Below are 8,627 nucleotides of genomic sequence, written 5' to 3'. Positions count from 1 at the left end.
AAATTGATTAGATGAGCTTTAACTAGCCCGGCACCTTAGTTGCTTAATTAGTATCTTTGTAAGGTGTCAGAGAACTTAGATAGAGGGATATAGTCTTGGCTAAACCGTTAGTTTTAATTTCGCATTTATTTTGGTTAGCCGGTGCGATTAATTTTAAAAATGACTATTCATCCCCTTTAGTCCATCATCTCATCCCTATAGAGAGGCGGGGGAGGCCTACGCCTGGGCAAGCTTGTGCCCGCACCCCCATCTAGTGCACCAGTCGGCAGGAAAGGTAGGCATGCACACTACGCTTGAGGTGTACGCTGGACTGTTGCTATCGACATCCCCTAACCCGAGCTTGCTGGCTGTAACACCCTCAGTGTTACACCCTAAACAAACTACTAAATCATGTCATGAGCATCATGTTTATGTGATAATACATGTGATAGAGTGTGTAGATAAATTTCTTGTAACCTAAAATGAATAATAAAAATGTTAAATGAAAATTGATTTAATAGCTCAGGTTATGCCAAGTAGGGTTGAAAACCACTTTTTATTGAGCAAAAATATTATAGAACATGTGTGTGACATCTAAATAAAGTTTAAAGTACAAACTTTGTAGGTGACAATACAACTTTTGCCTTTGGAAAATAATATTGCTAGCTAGTATTTCTAATAGCTTAGAAATAGAACTTGAAATCAAATCTAATTCAAGACTTAGAAAAATTTTTAAGTTTGAAAACAGTGTGACAATGCCATATTAGTGAATTAATTTTGAAAAAATTAGCTAAAGGTCAGTGCTATGTTTTTGTTTCGTATGGTAATCTGATGTACCCTCTTTAGCATGGTTTAGGTGGTTGAGCCTCAACTGTGTTAGATTAGTTTCTAGACGTGCTTTAAAATTCATGTCCAAACACGACCTCGGGTTGTCTGGTCGGGTGTGCGCGGTCACCACGCTCGCGAGCGCGACATCGCCACGTTGGCCGCACCGTGTGCACGCACGTTGCTGTGTGTTGGCCGGCCGAGGCTGTCCTTGGTCTAGCCGTAGTCTGGCTATGGCCTGGGCGTTGCGGGCTACAGTGCTGCTGCCACCGCCGCTGCTGCCTTGTCGATCTATTGGGGCATAACCACAGCCGCCTTTGGCTGCTACCATGCGGTGCTGCTACCATTGTGGCACCATGTTGTGCTAATATGAGCACCTCATTGCCGCGCGCACGTGGGCTAGCCCCTGTTGCTTCACGTTGTCGCCTCACCTTAATGGCACTGTGGCCGCACATGCTGTGCTTCCCTAACTGCTTACACGTTATCTGGTTGCGTTGTCTCATAGCGAGCGCGTAGGTGATGTCTCGGGTCCAGCTGGTCGCTTGCCGACAAGGCGAGGACGACCAGAGCTCGGACCTACCCCTTCTCCCTGCCGCTTCTGCCGTCTGAGCCGCACCCACGAAATCAACCAGAGAGAGATCACCTCAATCCGATTCAACACGTCCACAGCCTCGCCATTAAGCCACCTAGCTGCCCGACCCCATCACGCCTTGAGTTGAGCCCGGCCAAGCCTCAATTTGGTCGTTTCCCGTGCCATTAAGGCCGCGCCCGACCGGTGCGGGTGGCAACTCACCAATGTAGCCATGAGAGGCCGGTTCAGCTACGCCATTAGTTTTACCACGACTCCCTCTTCGCCCTACGCTCGTCATCTAAACCACTACCAATACCCTAGCGCCGTTGATGCGACTATGTCCGCCGTGGTGCGTCGCCGTGCGGCTAGGTCGCACGCGGCTAGCCCTCCTTCGTCATCATCTACCCCAATGATCACTTCTATCGAGTCCACGGTAAGCCCCTGATGCTCGCACGTTAGCTGGTTAGGCTTGTAGTGGCCCTAGTTCACCAGAATGGTCACACCGCCGATGTTGATGGACGCACGTCGCTGTAGCCCTCACTAGTGAGCTCCACCACCCATCACCGCCACCCAGCGTAGTTGTCTAAGTTAGAGATGGTGATCGGCCCGCTAGATGGGTCCGCACAGGTCCTAGGTGGACGGTGTAGAGGCCCGCGCGCGTCGCCGTGCACAGGGTTGCTGGGGGTGCGTGCGAGGAAATTAGTGATAACTTAGGGGGTTAAATGAGATTGTCTGAGAAAGGGAAGAATATTATTAGAACTTAGGGGTAATTTGGGGGAAGTCCGAGGGCTCTTCTGCAAAAGCGCCAGCACGCGTGGGCTCCCTCGTTGTGGGCTGTGTTGCGTGTGGGCCATGCTTCCACGGGCCACGCGTTTGTGGGCCACGCGGTGGAATCCGTTTTTCTTTTTATTAGGGAATTAGTGATAGCTTTTTATTTCAATTTCTGAGCTAATCTTTGGTAATTAATATAAAATCATGTAGGTGCCCAAAAATTGCAAAACAAATGTTGTTAGGTTCCTAAAATTATTGTCTATCTATTGGTATAGTTAGTTCATACATATCTGTGTTGGAACTAAGGGCTATTAAAATCGTTTGAATGTACTTAATATTATTAGGGTAATTATTGTATGAATTTTTGTGGTAAATTGGTGATAGCTTTAATCCTAAATTTTTACAGTAGCTTCATTGTATTATTATGTGCTTACTATAAATTTTGTAGCCCTAAGATAGCTTGTTTATTAGGGTAGCTAAATATCCATTAAACCTTCAATATGAATAAGAGAAGAATATTGACTTATGAAATAAAGCACTTGTCAGGGTGAGCTTGACACTTGATTTGATAGAGCTGATGGTTAGCTTAATATCTTAGTCATTAGAGCTAGCTTGTTAGTATGACATATGTGTTTTTATTTTAAGAGTTGTTGCCTAAGTACTAAGTCATTGCATCATCATCATCGCATGCATATAGAGAACGAGTCGGCGGAGATTGTGACCACTGGTGAGCATGAGTTCAAGGAGATCGTCGAGGAGGAGATTCTCATGCAGGAGGAGGTCCCGGAGCTGCCACTAACTGACTTAGCTGACACCACGCCTACCCAAGGTAAGCCCTCGTGCATAACCTCTATTTTTCATATTCACCGTATATATATATGTGTTGTGCATTTATGTTGCAGGAGTTTTATGAAAACCACATGCATATATATATATATATATATATATATATATATCATCCTAAGAGTCTTACTAGTGCAGGTTCGAGTAGCTGCTATGCTTAGGCTATCGGTAGCGTGGGTAACCTATCGTTACTCACAAGTAGGGAATATTATTATTCTCCTGATAAAATGATGGAAGAAAATGGTGACCAGGCAGGGATAAGGAATGAGATATTGGTGGGTGTAACAAGTTGTGTCCTGTGGCCAATGAGGCTTAGCTTGGTTATACTATTTTCCCTATCCGTGTCGATTGAGGACCTTCCATTACTGTGGATGGTAGTTAGGTCACATACTTATTATCATGAGCACATACTTGCTTATAGAAGCGGGAAGGCTCATTGCGCTCTTGTCGTAGGCTTTGGCTCTGTCTGGACTAACTGATTAGAGGTGGAAAAGGTGGAGGTCTAAACACCACACTAAGACTAGGTCTCAAGTGTGGGGGCATGGTGTCCAAGTTTGGACGGGGACCTATACCCCTCGACAGGAGTGAAATGGGTTGGTCTCGTTTGTGCCTAGAGTACAAGTAAGGCGTGTGTTTTTGGGTACCCAGCTGGGATACATTGGTTCACGAATCACCATTTTCGTGAGACGACATGACTTGACTACGATCTAGCACCATAGTAAGAACTAGAATATGAAAGATGGTAAAATGGTTTTGTTTGCTCAACCCTTGCTTGAAGGTAGAACAGTTACTAAGAAAGGTTAGCTAATAAAGTAATCATGACTGCTAGTAAAATTTGACCTTAAGGACACACTATTAGTAATGCTTTATGCAAACAAAAGAAACACAACAAACCATATTGCCTATCACACTACTACAAAAACTTTACTGGAGGTGGGCGTTTTCGGTTTTCCGCGGCGGGCAAAGCCGTCCGCCGCGGCCTAGAGGCCACGGTAAATCATGGCTTAACCGCGGCGGGCGGCCTTGCCCGCCGCGGTTAACCGATTTACCGCGGCGGGCGATGTAACGTGTCCGCCGCGGTAAATATACTTTTACCACGACGGGCACATTACACCACCCGCCGCGGTTAATCGTTTGGAAAAAACAAAAAAAACCCAAAGCCCACCGGCAAGCCCATTGACTGAGCCCACCGGCGAGCCCAATCCCAAACCGAAACCCTAGCGCCGCCATCGCCGTCCCTGGATCCAGCTGCAGCCGCCTCTGCAGCGCCGCTGCCGAAGATGAGGCCGGAAAGGAGGAGGGCGCCGAGCAGCTGCGCATCCGCGTGCTCCGCCACCGCAGCTCCGACGTCCGTGCCGGCTCTAGATCTGGGAAAGGGGAGAGGGCACAGTGAGGGAGACGAAGAAATCATAGCAACAACCGTCGGAATCCAAATCAATTAAAAATCACTACAATACAATAAAGCAGAAAAAAGGAGAGAATGGATTCAAGATGAAAAAGAACTCTAAAATGGCACGCCAAAACAAGAACTCAAGTGCAGATCATAAATAACAGTCCAATATACATCAAACTTCCGCATCACATGATGTTTCGACCCTAGCCGCAAGCAACTCCGCCTCGGAAAAGAAGGGAATCGTGGCCGCAAGGAGATTTTGATCCGGCTAACAGGCCGTCGATCCACGCACCTGGCTTGATGAAGGGCCAGACCCTGCACGGCGAACTTCGATTCGTCCACCTTGCAAGGAGGAAGGGGCACATCTCAGTCATCCCGCGCCAACTGCTGGCCGCGCGGAGCGCCGCTAGGCGCTGGCTGGGCTCGGCAGCCGCCTAGCTGTGCAGCAGCGCGACAAAGCCAAGGCATGGATCCGTGGAGGCGTGCGGCCACCAGGGATGCGGGCCATGCAACAACCGGGGCGCCTGGGCTCACCGCTCGCGACCGCCAAATGCGTGAGCGCCACTGCAGGGCGGCTTGACGGAGCTGCGCGGCCACAGCTGCACTCGAGCTCTGGCGAGCGGCCTGGACCGGAGGCGAAGCAGGTCAGCCTGCCATGCGCGCTCCCATCGGCGGCGCCCCTCAGCTCGGCTCCGCATGTCCCGACGTCGCCGATACCTGCTCGTCTGCTCTTCTCTCTCAGCTGCGCGACGCGAGAAAGAGGAACAAGAGAAAATGAAGCTAGGGTTTTTGGGTCAGCGGCGGTTGAAGGATTTTTGTTCCCGGCAGGAGTGTCCTCAGCCGTCGGATTGGCATCAATGGATCAGATCGAGCCAACGCTAAGTGGGCCTGTGGGGCAGGGTGGACCAGCACGCTTGCGCGGCCCAGGCCCTGGTGGCTCCGCCCGGCGTCACAAGGAGAAACACAGTCATCACGCCGTCCGCCTCAGCCATCCGCCCTGTTGTTGCTATTTTAATTGATGTATATAGGATGCCCGCCACGGTAAATCGATTTACCGTGGCGGGCACCTTAAGACGCCCGCCTCGGAAAATAGGCTATTTTCCTAGGCGGGCGTCTTAAGGTGCCCGCCACGGTAAATCGATTTACCGTGGCGGGTAAAAGTGCCCGCCTCAGAAAATAAAAAACGCTCGCCTACGTAAATCGACAGGCATTAACCATGGCGGGCAAAAAGATGCCCGCCACGGAGGCCACCCGGGCGACGTCGCGCAAATTCGATTATGTAGTAGTGTCATATCCTTGAGGGTCGGGAAAAATTATTCCCATTAGTCGGGTAAGTCTTGCGAGTACATTGTGTACTCAAGGTTTATTTTACCATGTTGTAGGTGTAGCTTGAAGAGTTAAATCTTGTGTGGAGGATTCTTCTGGTAGACACAGATGGATCCGTATATCGTTTCCGCTAGATGATTACTACATTTCACTGTTTAATTATCGCACTCTGAACTCTAGTATTATAATAAATAATCTTTCAAGACTCCATGCTATATGAAATGGACTAAGTATTGTAAGTTCGTACTCATTATTGGATTCTAGATGTAAAACATGGATTGTTTTGAGTTCTCCCTAGGGGTGTGCTCGACAGAACTGTCCGTTTTAGCTCACTTTTGAGGTGCTTAGTGTCTAGTGGAAGACAAGCGCCTCCGAAAGTATGTTATCTCAGGCAGTTCTGCCACACTGGCTACCAAAGTTTTCCATCAGGTAGACTGTGGCCGCCGGTGACGCAGGCGTTTCAGACTTATGTTTTAAGTATTTCATTTGGATGTTGCAAAAGTGGATCTGAGATGTTTCATATGTTACAATGATAACATACGCATGTTTCAAGCCTATGTTGAAAGTGTTTCATTTATTTCAGACGCATGTTTCAAGTGTTTTATGCGTTGTTCGCTTGAACTTATCAGCCATAAAACACTGTTTTTCTCTCACAACAAATCAACTTCAGTTGGCTTATCAGCCGTAGAAACCATCAGCCGGACAACTCCTTTATCTAGATGTTGTGTATGTTTGCTATGGCTGCACACGCATGTTTCAAGAGTTTTTGTTTTTATGTGTTTCAGATATTTCAGACTTATGTTGCAAAAGTGAATCTAGATTTTACATATGTTGCTATGGCTATACACGCATGTTTCAAGAGCATATTTCAAATGTTTCATCTGTTTTGGTTATATGTTGCAAATGTTTTATCTTTATGTTTCAAAAGTAGATCAGGTATTACACATGTTGCAATGCGCGCTGGATGAGCGCGGCAGGCCTAGTGATGCTACTAGGGCGCCGTTGTAGTTCACATGCGGATGCGAGGTGTGGTTCTAGACGCTGGCGCGTGACGTGGGCGGACGCGGTGTGAGAGCTGCATTCGATCGGATGTCGTGTTCCGGACGTCCGGACGCTAGTAGCTCTGAAAAAACCCTTAGAGAGCTTAAGCAAAAGCCATAGCTACATCCACTTATAAGCAGAAGCGAACACCCTCAGAAGAGTCGTGGAAACTAAAACAAACAAAGTACAATTATCACGCCACTTTATATTTTGTTTTTAGTTTTTAGCTTTTTAAAATTTTAAATGAGTATAAATAGAGAGATATTTTATTGTTATTTCAAGAAAAATAAAGAGAGGGAGTAGGTTTCATAATAGTTGTTTCAACCAAAGATCTATAATTTTTTCACAACATATAAATCACAATAATTTTTTGACAGCTCATAACTAAACCAAGCAAATCCTTAGTTGTGCGGGCAACACGGTTGGAGAAACAGAATTTGTTACCATCCTAATATAAGGATTGCAATAAAATGTTCCTTTCAATGTATTTGATTTAAATTTGGTGTCTTCTTTATAGACTACGATAGAATGGGACTAACAACTAGTCATATTAACTCATATATGTAAACTAATGGACTAACAACTAGTTTATAATTAGTGTATTAGAAATTAGTATGTTTATTTGAATCATTAAAGACTAAAAAATAGTCAACTGGTCCTTCTGTGTCAAATTATAAGATATTTTAATTTTTCTAAATATATTGACTTTACTATATCTAAACACGGTGCATATCTAAGTGCATAGAAAAAACTATATATCTAGAAAAGATAAAACGTTTTATAATTTAGAATGAACGTAATTTACTAAATATAAACATAAATAGTATTTTGCTATATCTAAACATAAATATACACCTAAGAGCATAGCAAAAACTACGTGTTTAAAAAAATATCTTTTAATTTAAAATGAAGGGAGTAGATGTCATATGGATCCAAACAGGGTGTTTCTATCATCTTATGTGTCATTCTTGGCCAGTGCCTTTAGAATGATACAAAAGACTATTACGCCCTTCATTTCTCCCTCCCACACCCGAGTCTAATTTTTTTCTCAGACCAACAATGCCATTGCCTTCCTACACTGCTCGCACTGGACCTTGCCCTCGTGTGCGCCCTTGCAATCACTACTGCCCAGCGTGCCATTCATCCTCAGCCTCATCACCGCTCACCGCTACCCGCGCCTTGGCGTGCGTCACCTACAGCTTAGCAACCTGAGGAATGTAATATCGAAGTCTAATGTTCTCTTAATACATATGCAATAGAGCAACATCATGAGTGCCCTGTTGAAAATGATTGGGCAAAAGCAAAAGTTATCCATGGGCCTCTGAAGGAGCTCAACAAGGCCACAAAAGTGTTCTCTGCATATTGGATCCTACAGCTTGTTTCTGAAGATGGTGCTGGTCGTGCGAGTTGTTATGCTTAACGAGACTTCGAACTCTAATGAACTAGTTAACAAGGCTAATGCAATGTATGCAAGTTCCAAAAGCATTAGGCCAATACTAATATTGTTCTTCTCATTGTTATCGTGCTTGATCCATCCTTAAAAGCAGGCCTTCATCAACGAAACAAAAATATGAGAGTTGAGACAATTAATTAGACTCTAGAGTATCAAAAGGTCACAAGGCCACAAGTTGCCTATGTTTCGTAGAGCTCCATATCATTCTGATTCTCTGTAGAAGCTGATTTTATGAGTGAAGTGATTCTGTGGCTGAAAGTTATTCTCTTTGATTCTTTAGCATAAACTCTCAAAATCATGATAGAGAATCACTTCATAGAATCAGGAGAAGCTACTTTTTTTAGCTCCCAACTTCTTAGTTCATTTCGGAGAATCACTTCATAGAATCGGCAGAGAATCACTTCTCTTTGAAAAAACTGTTTGGC

The sequence above is a fragment of the Miscanthus floridulus genome, chromosome 7 (genome assembly GCF_019320115.1).
Source record: "Miscanthus floridulus cultivar M001 chromosome 7, ASM1932011v1, whole genome shotgun sequence".
NCBI classification, from domain to species: Eukaryota; Viridiplantae; Streptophyta; class Magnoliopsida; order Poales; family Poaceae; genus Miscanthus; species Miscanthus floridulus.
This window is presented reverse-complemented; position numbering follows the sequence as displayed.